The following is a 19,152-nucleotide window of genomic DNA, read 5'->3' on the forward strand; positions in this document are numbered from 1 at the left end:
CCTCTTTCTTCGGCACAAAAAATAAAGGTGATGAGACAGGAGAAGTAGAATGTCTAATAAAGCCTTTTTTCAACATATCATCCAAATATGCTCTTAAATGTTGATTCTCCTTCTCGGTTAATGCATAAATGCGGGTACATGGTAACTTGGCCCCAGGTTCCAATTCAATCACACAATCATATGAGTGATGAGGGGGCAACCTTTCAGCTCTCCGTTTGTCAAACACCCCAGTGAACTCCATGTATTGTTCTGGAATACCAGCAACTACAGAACCCACCCTTTGAATGTCAAATGCTTCATCTGCTAAAAATAGAGCTGGTCCAATTTCTTCCTCCAAATGTTCTCCAGATACTGCCTTTTCAAACTTCACCTCTCTCGTGAACCAATTAATACTAGTTATGCTTTACCAACCAGGGCATACCTAGAATAAGTCCAAACTGAGGTGCTCCTATCAGGTCAAACACAATCTCTTCTACATGGCCTGATCCACACCGCATCTGAAGTGGTTCAGTTTGTTGGCAAATAGGACCCGAAATCAAGGGAGACCCATCTACCGACTGTACCCCTTCCACCTGCGCTTTCTCTCTCAAAGGTAAACCCAACCTCTTGGCCAAACGGATGTCCACGAAATTCCCTGTAGTGCCTGAATCCACCATTGCTGACACCAATTGTTTTGTACAAGCAAATAATAATGTTACCAATAAGTATACATGAGAATTATTCTTTGCTACCGTATTTGCTGCCCAACTGGGGAACTTGTTGAAAATAGGGCCTGACACCGGAGTTCCCCCTACGGCCGGCCCAATCCTTTTCCCGCCTCCACCTTGTTCCCTTCATTTTTCATTCCTCTCTTGGGTGTGTTGGGACATGTTCTGATATAATGACCTGGTTGTCCGCAATACAAGCATAGATTATTAGCCTTGCGTTGTTCTTTTTCTGCCACTGACAATGGGCCCCTGACTCCCCCAATTTGCAACGGCTCTCCTTTGTTACTCCTCGTGCCTCTACCCTTGTCTAATCGTGCAAAAGGTACCACCTCGGGTCTCTTCTTGTCTCCCTTTCTCTCATTCATACGGTGATCTAATCTCAATGCCAAATCAATCATAGCGGTACACGAGGCAGGTTGTGGTTCGACTTGTGCCATAGCATCTTTTAGTTCTTCTCTCAATCCCTGATAAAACAATACAGTCTGCTTATTCTCTGGCCAATCTGTTTCTATTACTAATCTGTTAAACTGAGTGACATAAGATACCAAATCTCACGTTCCCTGTTTTAATGCCAGTAATTCCTTTTCTTGGGCCAAAGAAATTTCTCTACGATCAAACAGTCATCCAAATTCTGCCAAGAACCCATCCCAGTTATACAATAATGGGTCGTCTTTTTGTACTAATGGCATGGCCCAGGCTGCAGCATCCCCTGTTAGATATGAGATTACAAATGCGGTTCGGGCCTGGATGGATTCAAAGGCCAAAGGTTTACACAAAAAATGTAATCTGCATTGTGTTAAGAATGTCATAAACTTCCTGGGGTCACCAGCAAATCGTTCTGGGGCCGCCAAAGGTACATTACTTGGCTGCTGTACTATCACTGTGGACGTGCTTTCGGCACTACTCCCTCTGGATGGACTGGCAGTCTCCAAAGGAGTCCTCTGAGCTACCAAACCTTGTACCTGAGCTTTCAAAATGTCTGACTCCTGTCTTGCATGTGCCAGTTCCCCTTGAATGTCCTGCAAAGCCTTTAGCACTTCTGCTAAAGAGGGAGGATTCAAATCCATTTGGCCTGGGTGGTTCAATTACCCCAATAGGGGGATGATAATTCTGTCAAAACCGTAAGGGATGATAGGGGATCGACCCCCTCTCCCGAACCACAGAAGCCGAATAGATCGACCCTCCCACCGTGGTTGGCACGGGCGTCTGAATAGTACTATAACAGATAACCACGTGGCAGCCAAAGGGGGGAAGACGGAGTTAGGGAAAGGGGGTGGATTGACAAAGGAAAGGGGAGACAACATACAAGTCACAATTCCTACGTTCACCTTCTCACCAGTCTGTATCCCTGATCCTGAACACCACCTATTACAGACTCACAAGAACTCTACCTGAATATGCATATAAACGTAATTGTTTAACATAGTACCTCAGCTTTGGCATGAACACATATAAGCAGTAAGCGGGATGACACAAACAAGGGAACTGCTTCCATATGAATCAGACATGAACACATGGCCCGAAGGGCAGGCAAGCAACATAACAACCTAAAGCGCAGCCAACTGAGGACAGAACTCTGCACTCTGAATTCAGAGAATGGTACCCATGGTCCGGGCCATTTGCACAGTCATTTAGGTACTCCGAACATGAAAACGTGATGTCCCTGGTAATTTTATATATATATGAATATAATCACACTTAAGGCAAAGGTCTATTGCCAATCATAGACCCAAGAGTGTGCGTAGCGTTCATGTACTACGTCCACTCCAAACTTAAACACTTCCAACAAGGAATGGAATTTGACACCCTCGTGGAATAAACATGTAACAGAAAATAGAAGCACTTATCTTGTTGTCCGGATGCCTCGTGAGCGCACCCGTACTTCCAGTAGTAGCGCCTTCAACCTCCGTGAACGAGACGTCCACTGCCGAGGAAACCACCGGTGCACGAATCTTCACACTGTGTAGAAAGGGTTCAGCGTGTTCGGTGCCAATGAGTAATGGAGCTAGCGCACCACTTACAAACCGTGTCTCCACTCGAACTGCTACCGCGGGCCGCAGCGTGACTCCAAGCAAAATGACGATCTCTCCTGCATCCTTCCTCCGAGAGCGCTGTGACCGCCCGTGCTGTATAATCAACAATTATCAGCACCCGTGCACGGGCGGCCGGCTGTTTAGTAAACGCCCCAATTACATGCAGCTGGCTAGTGGCGAGAGTATGGAACTACATTCGCCCCAAAGCCTACTGGGTACTGTAGTTTTATACTCATTTCCTCTGATATAGCCGTCTGGGCTTGCCCCAGTTCGTATTTCTGACAGCTTCCTCCTCTGAAAACCCCAGGTTTTCAGCACGGTTTGTAGTAAGAGAATCTATTTTAGAGAACACCAATACTCTGTTTTTTTCAAAATCTCAGTGTGTGCAACCCTAAAGGAGTCATCCCAAACCAAATTATGAAAAACAAGGTACAGGTTGTGAGAAATCTGAGGGTATTCTCACTCCTACTCTCCTTGGATCCTCTACACAGGTGGCCAGGGAAAGGCCATTGCTTTTGGATCCTGACCCTGGGGGGGTCAAGTGAGGGAGGACCACCTGGGTGGAGGGCCCTTGGGGGTTGAGAGTGTGGTGCCCTTAGGCGAGATATGGTATCCCCCTTTTCCTAATGACAACCAACCTAACCCTCCCTGACATTTATGGGTTATTGTAGGTCAACTGCCCTTCTTTCCCATCTTGGCAAGCCTGAAAGTACTGAGACATGGAAGAGACAGCTGAGGGTAATGAACACCACAAACTCTCACCACTCTAGTACTCAGACGAGGAAGAAGCAACTGAGAGTAATGAACACCATTTACTCTTACCACTTAGGTACTGGGACGAAGAAGGTATGAAGGAGAATGGTTTTAGAGTATCGCGGTTAGTGCTAGCACTGGTCAGATGGATATTGTGCTGCACGCTAGTCTGCAGGCTGTTTTTTTTGTCATTGATTTTGTTTTGGAGAGGGGTGATTTTGCCAAGGAGGGCCTTTTGAATGTTAGTACACCAGGTACTGTCTTTGGAACAGGTGTCAGGAGGAGTAGCAGGAGACTCCAGTTCCTTTAAGATTCTAAATAACTCCTTGGTGTTAGACTGAGCTTGTTCGATGCGTTTGTTATACCCATCTCTTTTGGCCTGAAGTATGTCCTCTTTATAGTTTAGAGTGGCTAGAATAACGCTAGCTTTGTTAGTTTCAGTTGGGTTACTTTTCCAGCGTGATTCGAGGCTCCTTTTTTCTTTGCGAAGGGTTCTCAGCTGTGGCGTGAACCAGGAGTTGAGGTGGGCTCGAGGTTTATGTTTACGAAGTTTAGTGGGAGCAATGACGTCAAGGGCTTTCAGCATGGTCTGATTGTAAGTGTCTACCAGGACGGTAGGGTCAGAGCATGAACGGGAAAGATCATTGAGAGCTGGAGGATAAGTGGAAGTTTTTTGGCGCAGGTTATGTTGCGCTTGTTTCTTGTGGCGGTGGCAGGTGCGATCTCAGTGGTGGTGTGGATCATTTTGGTAGGGATACTGAAGGTGATGTGGTGGTGGTCAGTCCATGCACATGGTTGGTTGGATGCAATGGTGGTGTCACAGTTTAATGTAGCAATCCAGTCGAGGATCCTACCCTTGGAGTGTGTTGGTGTATTGATATGTTGTGTGAGGCCTAGGTTAAGTAACAGGTTGTTGATGTCGTGCGCGGGGGCATCATGAGGGTCTTGGTAGCCTAGGTTGAAGTCGCCAAGTATAATGATTTGGGTCTTAGACTTGGTGTTCTCGGCAAGGATGCAGGAGAGATCTTCAGAAAATGTCGATAGAGTACCAGGTGCTCGGTAGATGAGGTGGAGTGTGATAGTCTGATTGGGGGTGATCGCTAGCTTCAATATGAGCAATTCCGCAGAGTTGATTTGGGGAGTGTAGGAAGGGCGAAGACTAATGGTATTTTTGTGCATAAAGGCAATACCGCCTCCTTTGGATTGGCCAGAGTTGCGGTCACCTCTTATAATTGTATAACCATCAGGGATCGCTAGGGATAGGAGAGGGCCTGAGGCTGCATGGAGCTAGGTTTCAGTGACAGCTAAGAAATCAAGGTCATGCGTGGTGATAAGGTCAGCCACATCAAGTGCGTGTGCTGTAAGTGACCTGGTGTTGATCAAGGCAGCCTTGAGAGGTGCTGTGGGAGTATGAGGTTGGTTGCTGGCAATAGGATTGTCACCCACTGTGGGAGGGTGAAGGGGGTGGGCACTATTAGCTCTGGGAGGGACAAGTTAGTCCGCTGGTTAATATTAGTGCAGTGGTAGGAGGCATGAGGCAGTCTAGAGCCTAGTCTAAGATTCCTCAAGGGACCAATGAACGGTTGGTTAGGGGTTGGTTTAGATGCAAAGTGTTCAAGCCAAAGGGAGGGTGAGTTGAGGTAAGGGTTGCTGGGCCAAGCAGCAGTGGAATTAGCTGGGGCATTATTTAGCTGCTGTGTGTGGCACAGGGTGCCACTGAGGCATGGAACATGAGGGGTAGTAGACATGATGGTTAGGCGTTGTGGCGTGCAGGAGAGAGGGTGATTGTGTAGGTGGGTCAGTGTCAGGGCTGCAAGTAGAGTGTTACTACTGATGAGGATAGGTCCTAACAGTGCTAATAGGAGGAGGGTGCAGCACAGAGCGCGGTAGATGCAGACGATATACGCCTGCTGATCGACCATAGTAACAATGTGCAAGTAGGCAGGTTATCAAGGGCGGTAGATAGCACGGACAGAGAGAGAACAGGCGCACATTAAGGTGGATAGTGATGTGCTAAGGTGGGGAGGGTAGCAGGTCATTGGCCGTAGACCTCAGGCGGTTGTGCAGGGTGTGTCAATAGTCACCGAAAAACAAGGGCATAACGTTGGTAGCGTGTGCAGAGGTGTAGCAATAGTGGGGAGGCAATATAGGGCAATAGCTAGACACAAATGCAATATGGTGGCGAGGCAGTATAAGGCAATAGCTAGACATAAATGCAATATGGTGGCGAGGCAGTATAGGGCAATAGCTTGACACAAATGCAATATGGTGGCGAGGCAGTATAGGGCAATAGCTAGACACAAATGCAATATGGTGGGGAGGCAGTATAGGGCAATAGCTAGACACAAATGCACAATACAGTCACGAAAAGCAGTGGCATTGTATTAATTGGATGAATGTATGTGGATCAAATAGTTAGTTACACGTGCAGGAGCGTCACAATGGCAGTGAGCAGGGGTGCGGCACTAGTGGCGAGGCAATATAAGGCAGTTGCTGTTTACAAGTACAATGGCAACACATTAGCTAGGTGCATGCGTGTTGATGGCGTCACAATAGGCAAAGTAGGGTCTTGGATGCAAGCAGAGCGAGAATAAGGCGTGCTGGCGAGATTAACAAGGCAGGCATTAGAATGCTAGATAGTAACAGGACCGGGATCGAGGCAGGTAAAGGATGACTGTGCCTGAAAGAGCAGGGTGCGGTTTCAGAGAGCTGAGGCATGCACAAAAGGCAGAATGATAAGAACAAAACTTCGTTTGAGAGAGTTGTGGGGGAGCACACATACAGTTGCACAGGGGGTAAGCACGAAAGTTCACAGTTCACAGTTGTGCAGAGTCTTACTGTTGCATGTGTATGGTGGAACGTCCACGGCAGCGGTGAAAATCCTCAGGGTCTGCAAGTATGACTTTTGATACATGGCATCAAGGAAAGGAACAGAATAAGTGATAAGAGTAGAAAAGGGAAAAGAAAACAGGAGAAAAGAAGAAAAGCCAAGTCAAATCAATCCACAGGAAAGAGAGTCATAAGATAAATACATTCAAACTGCTAAACATTTTGAATATCCCAAATACCTCTCTCCACATCTTAGTTAAAAACACAATCAATCCCTCATGGGAGCCAGACTTAAAAAGGCCCCATAGGGCCATGGGTGAAATTCGGGAGTCCAGACCTAATGTCCTGAGGACTCTGTCTCGTAGCACAACCAGTGCTTGACAGTTTGTCAAAAGATGTTGAACCGTCTCTACCTCATCGTTACCACAATAAGGTAGAGACGGTTCAACATCTTCCCTTTTTAGGATCTAACCTGCAGCCCCTTTGGTCAGAAAAAAGCTTGACAGACCAGGGTCTGTAGTGGTCCTGCCAGTGGAGCAGTGTCAGAAGCAGATGAAAAGCTACGGAACACTCTAGAGATTTGACAGATATGTAGAGTCGGCGAATGTCGGATACAGAACCCATTGGCATTGAGGACCAAGTGAAGCAGATACCAAAATTGCAGAGGGATAGAGCAGCCCTGCAGCCAGAAGTGCAGATAGAGGGGGGGGAGAAGATATGCATCCCGAAGGATAGCTGCAAGAGGCAATTCCTGTCCCGAACAGAAGAACATGGGGGAAGAGTGGTAGACACAGGGCCAGAGAAAAACCGGGGAGAAGTTTGCAGACGACTGCATTTACAGAGAAGGAGGATGAGCTCTTAGGTAGCCATGGAGAGGGGAAGAGACCTTCAAAGCTAGCACCAGTAAGGACAGCGTGGACATGGAGAAAGGGAAACACGCTGACGGCTGGAACCGCGGCCGAAGGTTCCACGGTGCGTTGGAGAAGTTCATGAGAACAGCAATTGGGCATGTTGGTGATTAGTTTGGGAGCTACGAACACTTATGAGATAGTGACGAAGAGGAAAACACGGATGGCTAGAACTGGGAAAACGGGCCCTCAAGTACATGGGTCAAACTGGGCAAAGGAAGGTTTTACTAATGCTGGAACCTGGAATGGGGAGTCATGGAAACTGGGGAGAGGGTGGATGAGTAAGGCACTGGCGGCTCTAACAGGGAAAACACTGTTCCTGGTGTGTATGGAGATAGTAAACAAAAGGAAAATTGCTGACTGCTGGAATAATAAACTTAGACTCTCTCAAAGATTTAATGTATTGCATTTTCACTGAAGTCCACAGGTTTGTCTCTGATTGATGTGCAGCTCATAAAGTGTTTGCAATTGCAGACAGTCTTCACTGCAGTTCTAAGAATGTTAAACTCTTGGGTCTCAATAACTGCGTCCACTTCCAATACAAGTCTCAGTAGGCTGCGGCCCTCGTTCTCAGTCTCTTTGACCCTTGTTCATTAGCACGATTCTCATATAAACCTTTGCTCATTTTGTGGCCCGTGTCTGAATGGTTTGCTTTCTCGTGGGACTTGTCACTGTTTACCAGTTAGTGCTTGTTATCTGAATCTGGGGTACTTTTATGAGTTACACTATGGTAATCGTTATCTGATTCTCCATTACTTTTATGAGTTACACTCTATGGTGATCGTTATCTGAATCTCTGGCACTTTTATGAGTTACTCTCTATGGTGATCGTTATCTGATTCTCCGTTACTTTTATGAGTTACACTCTATAGTGATCGTTATCTGAATCTCCGGTACTTTTATGAGTAACACTCTATGGTGATCGTTATCTCAATCTCTGGTACTTTTAAGAGTTACACTCTATGGTGATCGTTATCTGAATCTCTGGTACTTTTATGCGTTACTCTCTATGGTGATTGCTATCTGAATCTCCCGTGCTTTTATGCGTTACACTCTATTGTGATAGTTATCTGAATCTCTGGTACTTTTATGAGTTACACTCTAAGGTGATTGGAAGGCACAAGATGCCATATTTTAAACTCAGAGTTTATTCTAAACCGGCACTTGTTCTCCTTCTCATCGTTGTTTGCAAGTTAATCGGGGTAGCGGTTCCCAGTGTGCAATTCTTTATTGTCTCTCAAGCAGGAGTTAAGTCCTAAAAACTAAAATGGGGGGACTCATCAACAAACGCAATGGGATGTGACCTCGCCAGAAATTAGCATATGAAAGTGAAATATGCACATTTCATTCAATTGGCTTTGCATAACAGCCAAATTACACAGGACGAATGGCATTTGCCTTTCATAAAATGAACACACACACAAAACAAAGAGAGGATATTTTCTTCTAATAGTGTTTGTGAAAACGTTAAAAGGTACGCATGTTTTAAACTCCAAGAACCAATACAAATGTTTTTCCTGGGATTTGCAGTACCTCAATGGGATATATCACATTTAGTTGTTAGTTATTTTTTATCATGTTATATAGTGTAGTGGAGAAGTGTCCAGCCTACAAACCTAAGGACTGCAGGTTTGATCCCCGAGATCGGCATGAGTCCACCCTCTGAATAAAGTGGGTGGACTCCATCCCCCGCGTGTACCCTCGACTTGAGCCCTGCTCTCAAGATTTTCTAAGTACTACAATTCCCATAATGCTGTCAGCTTTCTTCCTTAAGTGTTGGTATTCTTTCTTGTTGTTATTAGGCGTGTGAGTTATATATATTCTGGCATCTGTACTTTAATTCTTGACTCACCCTTTTATCCTCCCGCTTTCTGTGGGTTTTACACAAGTACTTAATTTAGTATTTGTGTACCACTCTTTTGCACCATAACTCTTCTCTACCTTAAAGTGTATTGTGATCTCCTGGGTCTTACACAGCAACCTCTTTCTTGGGCCCTCTTCCGCTATCGAGGGCAGGCCACCGTAACATAGCATCGGGACGTGTACCAGTGCCTTGTTTTCCTGACACTCCTCCTCCAGCTGAGTCATCAATTTAACTTGCCATTTACCCTTGCCACAGAGTTAGACAGTCTTAATCCTCACTTTTCCCACAGACTTTCATTGTGAACCTTTTCCACCCTAAGGAGCAGGAATTTAACATGGAACTTGCCCATTCACAATCTTAGTCTCTTTTCTCACAGTCTTTTTTGCAACGCTTGTAAACTTTGAAGGTTGTTAATTCACCTTGTCATTCATCCTTCCAACAGGGTTGAATAATGTTGATCGCTCCCCTTTTCAAACTGGGTTGGGGCCGTCTTCTTCACCTGGGTCCTTCACTCACCTCTCTTGGTGTTCTCCTCCAGTTAGCAGTCACAGTATCTCCGGCCTCTTCGTCTCCCTGCTTCTCCTCATTCTAGCAGACCCGCTGGCCACCTATCTCCGCGATGCTCCTTGTCCAGACTGCAGGGTACTCTGGTACTTCACTGCATATCCTCTCTTGCCTGCGTTGTATGATATGGCATGATATGGCATGATATGGCATTTATAACGTGACTGTTCACAAGTGTTTCTAGGTGCCACAAGACAGGGGAGGGAAGACATACGGAGCACAAGACAAACGATCCTACTAGAGCTTCGGTCATTCGGATCGTGCAAGTGCAACATAAACCTTGCAGCTGGAAGGAGAGGGGGAAGTGCAAGGGAGAGGAAAGGGGGAAGTGCGATCACGGCAGCATGGCTCTGAGTAAGTGCAGCCAGGGCAGCGTGGCTCTGGGTAAGTACAAGGAGGCACAGGGGCTGTAAGGATTAAAGTTGCAGCCCTTAAGTGTGTGGTAGTCCAGGAGGCAGTGCAAAGTAAGACTGGTCGTGGAGGAGCCTGGTACACAGTGAGACTCTGATGGAAACAAGCAACCAGTCGGCGCGGCAGACAGGTAAGTTAGCAAGGGAGTGGGAGAGTGAAGGCAGAGGAGAAAAGGAGGGTCTTCAGCTGCTTCCGGAACTTCAGGTGGTCCGGCACCAGTCTAAGAGGGGCAGGGAGGCTGTTCCAGAGAGAGGTACCTGAGAGGAGACAGATCTACCCCCCACTGTCTGCCTGGAGAATCATCGGACCCTCAGAGAGTTGGAGGTAACTGAGCAAAGGGCTCCTGAAGGAAGATATTTCAGAAAAGAGAGAGTTGGATGTAGTATCGGCCCTGGCCCCAGAAAGTCTTGTGGATGATGCAGAGGGTCTTGAACTTGATCCTTGCAGCCACTGGGAGCCAGTGTACAGATTTCAGCGCTGGAGAGATACAGTTGAAAAATGAATCGATGTGAGCTATAAAGTTCTACTCAAATGTGCCAACCTTTAAAGTTAAATTTATTCCGGTGAGTATTCGAAAGAAAAATAATCTTCAATACATTGCTTCTATTTTGTGGTGCTCTTTATTTTGATTTCCACATGTTACCATCACATGTATATTCAGTCCAAGTGGTTACTCCACACTTTACAATTCAATAAGCAAAAGTAGTTCTCAAATAATATTTTTTCTTTCACTTGATTAGTTTAATTCCCTCTCACTCTCGACACGTGTTTCCCCATTCCTCATTACAATGGTTCATCAGGAGAGCAAATCCTAGTCTGTTTTACACCTGTTTTGTTCCTTCATAAACAATTTGTAGTAGTGTGTTCACTTTTCCAAGTTGGTTAAATTTGCAGTCAATTTAAATCCAATAGCTGTGCGTTGACACGTGTTTCCCCATTCCTCATTACAACGGTTCATCAGGAGAGCAAATCCTAGTCTGTTTAACACCTGTTTTGTTCCTTCATAAACAATTTGTAGTAGTGTGTTCACTTTTCCAAGTTGGTTATATTTGCAGTCAATTTAAATCCAATAGCTGTGCGTTTTTAAATGATCATTTATGATGTCAGCTCTCTGCTGGTAGTTCTTAATAAGTTCTGCTGAGACAGAGAAGGCTTACTTAGAAGGCATAAGGTCTTACTGGTTAATGTTAAGTTTAGAGATGGCTTGGAAATGTATTTAAATTTCCAACAAAGAAGTACCTCTTAGTGAGGAAGCTGGATAATCTCACCTTTGTTTTTTGTTTGCGGTCATCTTCAAAATCGTCCTTCCTGGTCCTGGTAATTGGCAGAGTGCTGCAGGATGCTTTCGCAGCAACTCTGTTGGGAAACAATGTATTTATACTTTGCACGAGGCGCGACGACATCATCACGCCGCACGCCACGTTGTTACGCGCTACGGGATGACGTCATCGCGTGGCCTCACGTTTCAGCAGCCATTTTTGTTTGTAATTCTAGTTCGAAGCGAGCTTATTTTTTGGGGTATTCCTAATTCGATTTTATGGTATTAATAAATTCACATTAGTTGTATTTACTTCATTAGATGGCAAAAAATCGCTCACAAGGGGCACTCATAAATGTGGACATTGTAAATTATGCCCTCTGTTAAGCACAGGAAAAAAGGAGATCTCACTACCAAATAGAAAAACTAAACAAATCAATCAACTTATTAACTGCAATTCAACATTTGAAATCTATGGGCTAGAATGTGTTTGCAAAAACTGTACATTAGCAGCACAATACGAAAACTAAAAGTAAGAATTTTTGAACACCTGAGAGCAATTCAAAATAAAGATCTAAGATCTCCTATATCAGTTCACATAATGGAAAATCATCTAACGATGGAGATGTCAAATCTAAAGATATTTGGCTTGGAAAAAATCTCCTTACCACCTAGAGGAGGAAACAAGGAAGAAATCTTGAGAAAGCAGGAAAGTAAATGGATATGTATTATGGACACATGTACAACTGGTTTGAATTGCGACACAGAGATGTACAATTGGTTATGATTTTTTGTTATGTTAACTATGAATGTCTGACTAGAACAAGTTGTATATATGATTTGGTCTTGCTTAAGTAATGATATCCCAGTATAACTGATCATCAGCAGATTATTATGTGTTAATTCTGGTTAAAATGTTCCTTAATTGTAATTTAGTAATCAGAAACAATTATATAATTTCTTTTATTTTTTGCGAACAATTCCCTCTAGTAAAAACACATATATAGAATCATAAAAATATAAAAAATATACAACTGTCTCGTTCAAACATCAAAGAAGGGATATATGCCATCTAATGAAGTAAAATACAACTAATGTGAATGTATTAATACCATAAAATCCAATTAGGAATACCCCAAAAAATAAGCTTGCTTCGAACTAGAATTACAAACAAAAATGGCTGCCGAAGCGTGAGGCCATGCGATAACGTCATCACGTAGCGCGTAACAACGTGGCGCGTGGCGTGATGACGTCATCGCGCCTCGCGCAAAGTATAAATACAGCGTTTCCCCACAGAGTTGCCACGAAAGCATCCTGCAGCACTCTGCCAATTACCAGGACCAGGAAGGATGATTTTGAAGATGACCGCAAACAAAAAACAAAGGTGAGATTATCCAGCTTCTTCACTAAGAGGTACTTCTTTGTTGGAAATTTAAATACATTTCCAAGCCATCTCTAAACTTAACATTAACCAGTAAGACCTTATGCCTTCTAAGTAAGCCTTCTCTGTCTCAGCAGAACTTATTAAGAACTACCAGCAGAGAGCTGACATCATAAATGATCATTTAAAAACGCACAGCTATTGGATTTAAATTGACTGCAAATATAACCAACTTGGAAACGTGAACACACTACTAAAAATTGTTTATGAAGGAACAAAATAGGGTGAGTTAAGAAACAATACATTGTATATAATCAAAATGTTTTTTCTTAAATTTAAAACTGTGACAATGGTCTTTTTCTTCTTTTACCTTTCTTTTTTCAACTAAAGTGTAAAACAGACTAGGATTTGCTCTCCTGATGAACCGTTGTAATGAGGAATGGGGAAACACGTGTCAACGCACAGCTATTGGATTTAAATTGACTGCAAATTTAACCAACTTGGAAAAGTGAACACACTACTACAAATTGTTTATGAAGGAACAAAACAGGTGTAAAACAGACTAGGATTTGCTCTCCTGATGAACCATTGTAATGAGGAATGGGGAAACACGTGTCGAGAGTGAGTGGGAATTAAACTAATCAAGTGAAAGAAAAAATATTATTATTTCAGAACTACTTTTGCTTATTGAATTGTAAAGTGTGGAGTAAACACTTGGACTGAATATATATGTGATGGTAACATGTGGAAATCAAAATAAAGAGCACCACAAAATAGAAGCAATGTATTGAAGATTCTTTTTCTTTCGAATACTCACCGCAATAAATTTAACTTTAAAGGTTGGCGCATTTGAGTAGAACTTTATAGCTCACATCGATTCATTTTTAAATAGTTACTGTGTAGCAGCCACACACGGATTTGAGCATTACTCATGCAGACAACATCCAAAGATACAAAAAAATATAACCTTATGGAAAGCTGTCGCCAGGGATAAGCTTTTTTGGTTGCAAAGTTCTTCTCAAACTGGAGAGATACAGTCCCTGAACTTGAGGCCAAGGATAAGTCTTGCAGTCCTGTTCTGGATTAGTGGCAGAGGGCGAAGAGTAGAGGTAGGCAGATTGAGAAATAGACTGTTGCAGTAGTCCAGCCTGGAGAGAACCAGCTCTCTGGAGACAGTGAGCTTCTGAGGTAAAGTGACAAAAGGTAGAATACCTCTGAGGAGGTGCAGCTGGAGGTGGGCCTTTTTGGCAAGCTCTGTGATGTGAGGAGACAATGAGAGAGTGGAGTCGAAGATGACACCAAGGTTGTTTGCCTCACAGGAAGGCGAGGGTAGAGGGCCCATGATGGGTGGCCAGAGTGAGAGAGGGAAAGTGGGAGCAGGTGTCCCAATGAGAAGGATCTCCATCTTACTGGCATTAAGGCAAATATTGTTGGAGGCGCACCAATCCTGAATCGCGGATAGACAGTCAGGAATGATTGAGGGAGAAGAAGAGGCTGAGGGAAGCCTGAAAGAGAGCTGATTGTCATTGGCATAACACTGAAAGTTAGTAGAGAAGGTGGAGATAGGGTGGGCCTAAGGGGCCAGATAGACATTGAAGAGCCAGGGTGAGAGGATAGAGCCCTGGGGGACACCACATGTGGAGATAGAGGTTGTGGATAGAAAGAACCCAAGTTGGACCTGGAAGGGACGGTCCAGGAGGAAGGAGGTCAGCCATGGCAGGGCCTGATCCATTATGCCCAGATTCACATGGAGTCAGTTGATCAGGGTGGCGTGATTGATCACATCAAAAGCAGAGGAAAGGTCAAGGAGGATGAGGAAAGAGGGAGAACTGGAGTCGAGGTTACAGAGCAGATCTTCACAGGTGTTCAGGAGAGCAGTTTCCATGCCTCTGGCTGCTCTGAAGCCAGACTGATGGTCATGGAGGCAACCAACAAATTCAGTGTGGAGTGTAAGCTGGAAGATGACTCTGAGTCTCTCCTTCATGCCCAATGTTCTCCTCCATTGGTATCCTCTACCTAGCAGTTCCATATCCTGGGCAGGCAGTTACTTTGATTCTCATTTCCCTCCTGCATTACAACCTCTCAGGCTTGCATCTGGCGGGTTGCTCGTCTTCACTGCTTGTGTCTGTGTCTGACAACACGAGACCGGCCCGAGAAGCTTCACTGCTTGTGCCTGTGTCTGACAACACTGGACCGGCCCTCTCAGGCATCTGCATTGTAGCATTCCTCTCTACCAGCCAGCGTGACAATGTTTTCAGACCTCCTCTTCCTTCCTCTGCTTTTGCTCCTCTCATTGCTTCCACTTCTTCCACCTGTTTTCCTTTGTGAGGTCTCTTTTATCTCTCTGCAGCTCTGCAGACTTGGTCACGTATCCACGCTCCCCGGCCTAAAATAAACTGCATGTCAGGACTTTGAGTCAAATTACCTTGAACCTTCAAGAATGTAATTATAACTCAGAGAAAGTGTATGCGTTGGCATAGTTGCCAACATGACCCATTCCAATGTGTAGGTCAGGGGTCAAGTCCTAAAAATTAAAGTGGGGGGAATCAACGCCAGAAATTAGCATAGTAAGGTGAAATATGCACATTCCATTAAATTGGCTTTGCAAACCCCACCCAGATTGCACAGAATGAATGGCATTTGCCTTTCATAAAATCAACACACACACAAAACCAAGAAAGGATATTTTCTTCTAATAGTGTTTTTGAAAACGTTCAAAGGTGTGCATGTTTTAAACTCCAAGAACCAATACAAATGTTTTCCCTGGGACTTGCAGTACCGAAATGGGACATGTGTTACACCTTTAGTTGTTTGCTGTTTTTCCTCAGGTTACATAGCGCAGTGCTGAAGTGGCCGGCGACTGCGGTTTGATCCCATAGGTCGGCTTTAATAAAAGGGAACGTCCAATGTTTCTCTTTTAGCTGTGAGGGACTGAGTCCACCCTCTGAATAAAGTGGGTAGATTCCATCCCCCTGTGTCTACCCTCGACATGATCCCTGGTGTAGGTGCTTATCCAGTCCTGTTTTTTCCTTTTCATTCTGGGACTAGAATGAAAAGGAAAAAACAGGACTGGAAAAGCACCCACAGATTTTATTTTAAGGGGCATGTTGGCAAATATGCGAACAAAAATCATCTTGAGACTGAAACTCAAAGTCCCTTCGACTTTTAGGCAAGTAGTAAGTTTGATGAAAAGTGCATGTTGCGACTTGAAGTAAAAGTACCTTTGAACATTCAAGAAACTAACACGCAAGAGAGTGAGTGCATGGTGGGACTTGAGGTCAAAGTATCTTGGGCCTTCATAGAGTAACAATATCAGGGTCTGTGGCTCAGTGGACTAATACCTCCACTAAAGGGGCCTGTGTGCAAGTTAGAATCCCGGCAGGTCTTCTCTGCCCTTTGTCCTTCTGAGGTCGATAAAATGAGTACCATTGAGTTGGGTAACAATAAACATCTGTTTTTCTGGCAATAGTGCCAAGATGCCCCTCTGGGGGTGAACGTGTGTTCTATAAATGCACCTGTTTACAGTAATACGGATCCTGTGGAAAATCCAGAGACGAACCTTAGAGTTCCCAACCACTTGGAAAATAATGTTAACAAAACAGTGCAGCTCTACTTTGGCTTCCACATCATGCTTTGTTGAAATGGTTACCCGGTAAATAAATAAATAATTAGCATTCCTTTTAATGAAGGAGGGCGTTTTGCTTGCACTCGTACAGTGTTATTTAGAGGAATGTGAGATGTAGCAGCAGCGCAGGCAGTTGGCTGCGCATTTCCTGCTTTACTGCAAGGTCACCACCATAGATGCCGGGAAACAAATGGCAAGCGGGGCTTCGAGTCAGCAGGTGTGAACATTCGATGAAGAACGCGAAGCCACCAATGCCATAATGCTCTTTTGTCACCTATTGCACAGAGGCATAGATAGAGCAGGGCCTGAGCGGGTAAGGCCCACCCGAAATCTGTAAATACCCACTCTGCAGGGCTGTGTGATCATTTACAGATGTCAATGTCACTGCAGTGGGCCCAACTACATTAGCTTCAGGCCCCACTTTATAGACAATCCTGGCTACGCCTCTGCAATGGCATAGCCCAGTATGTTGCTAGTAGCACACTGAGCAGGAAGAGGGTTCAATGAAGAGAAGGCCACCTTGAAATAGCAAGGGGATGGTGGGGACATCAGGAGTATCTGGGCGTGATAAAATGTCTGCTTGGAACAATGACGACATTGACAGTCGCCCCTTTCACGTAGTGGCTGAAGCGTCACTCATGAAACCGAATGCCATTGGTTGTAGGCCTGCTGCGTCCATGCTTGATTGTCTTGTTTGCTGCCGACATATTCCGTTTTTCTCCTCCGTCTCCATCACTGCAATCAACGTGGTCTCTTGGATATGAAAATCAGTGGGCCTCATTACCAGCCCGGCGGTAGCCGTGCCAGTAAAACCGTCAGGCTGCCGCCGGATCGTGATTTTTTTTCCGGCGCCTGGCTTCACGGAAACACCAGGGGATTACAACCCTGGTGTTCCTGGAAGTCAGGCGCTGGAAAAATGTTAATCCCCATTTCCATGTGAGTCCCATAGGACTCAATGGTAATGAGGATGACGCGGTGCCGGTGCTACCGTGAAAGTCTGCGAGCGGGTGCCATCCCGCCTGCCAGGTCAGACCTGGTGGGCTGGACGGCAGCCGCTCGCAGACACGGAGTGTGCCGGTCCGGTAACAACAGTGCCGGTAGTGCCGGTAGGCTTACCATTACCGTTGTTACTGGACCAGCACACTCGTAATGAGGCCCAGTGATCGAAGTGAGCGGGAACGGTCAGGAGAGGTGTTCCACTACTTTTCATTTTTTCTTTTTTCCACTCCTCTACTTTTTACAACCATATTCACCATTCTTCATAGAGGATGTGTCCATTCATGTCCTTGTGCAAGTGTAAAGTTGTAATAGGAGCCTTAGTTACTAGTCACTTGGACTATTGCAAGCCCCCGGCTGCAATGCCTTGTCACATGTTGCACTATGCTTCCGCCTACTCTTTCCCCTGCAGAGGCCACAGTTCTATTTTTTTTCGGTACACTTCTACCACTGGAGAAAATACTTCCTGTTCTTTGACGCTCTCTTCTTTGTTCTTATGTTCAAATCCATCCAAGGTCTACCCCTCCCCTGCCACTCGCAAGCTGAATCTGACTGGTTCCCCTCCTCACCCACAACCTCTTCTCAACCTACTTATCCCCCATCCGCCCCGTGTTGCGTCCTGCTCTTGCTACTTCATCCTCCTGCCACCCAACATGCCCCGGATGTTATTCTGTGTTGGCCTGTTGAGTCCCGGGACTTTCGCTTCAGGACTGCGTACTATACCAGCAGACAGCCAGTCTACGGGACGGCCATAGGACGCTCTGAAGGATTTCCTGCCCAGGTGTGTGCCCTTACAATGGAAGTTTTTGGGCCACCACCCCTGGAGTCGTCAATTCTACAGACAGCATCTTGCATATTTTCATCCAGCTGTTCCGGCTGCTATTCTCCCGTTTGGCATGTAGCTGGTGCTTGACATATGGGAATATGCCAATGGGTGTCAAGAAAAATCTTTGTCTATACACATAAAATAATGAGTGTGGTGTGGAAGATGGTAACGTGGCAATGCTTGGATACATTATCATCCCAATTTAAGGTTAAGAGAAGACGTCAAGTCGCCAAGTACGCACTACCACAGTCATGGGATTTTAGTTGACTTGAATCTATTGTAGTTCCATTCAGGTAACCCTAAACTACAACTCCCATTAGCATCATGGACAGACATCACCTCCAATCAGATTTCTTGGAACACAAGCTTTTCCTACCAATATAAACCCGCATTCCGGGCAATCTCTTGGTTGCTCGCACCTATCCTCTACAACCCTGTACCCTCACCTTCCCTTCACCTCACTTCACCCAAATAAAGCAAAGCCCCACTTACCTGCGTGCCACAGCTCCCTCATCTTCCCCACCCATCTGCTCCCTCTCCTCCATTGCCACCATACACCACCATGGAAATGGGAGAGGGACTATATCTAGAATGCTGGCCACAATTTCTATGGAAGCCATCTTATTTGTATGTCGTATTTTTAAGGGAAACGACTGGTTGCATGCTCCTCACAGCCTGCTTTTACCCTAAAAGAAAGGACCCTTAGTACCCCACATGTCACACGGGATGCTAATATTGGTAAAAAAATGGCTGGTTATGATGGCCAGTAACTGCCCTTAGCCCTCGGTAATAGCCCTTTTAAAAAAGAGGGGGAAATGTAAAAGATTCTTATTTCAAAGGAAAGGCTGGACGCAGTGCTCCATCACCCTCTAACCCAGCCTCTGCCTCTGCTGGGCATGTGGCGCGTTATACAAATTAAAATAAATAAATAAATACAAATCAAAAATCCAGTGGACAAAAAACACTAAACTCAAATTAGGGTAAGCGTCAGACCCCC

Source organism: Ambystoma mexicanum, chromosome 14 (assembly GCF_040938575.1).
Source record: "Ambystoma mexicanum isolate Mex_15411 chromosome 14, UKY_AmexF1_1, whole genome shotgun sequence".
Taxonomy (NCBI): Eukaryota; Metazoa; Chordata; class Amphibia; order Caudata; family Ambystomatidae; genus Ambystoma; species Ambystoma mexicanum.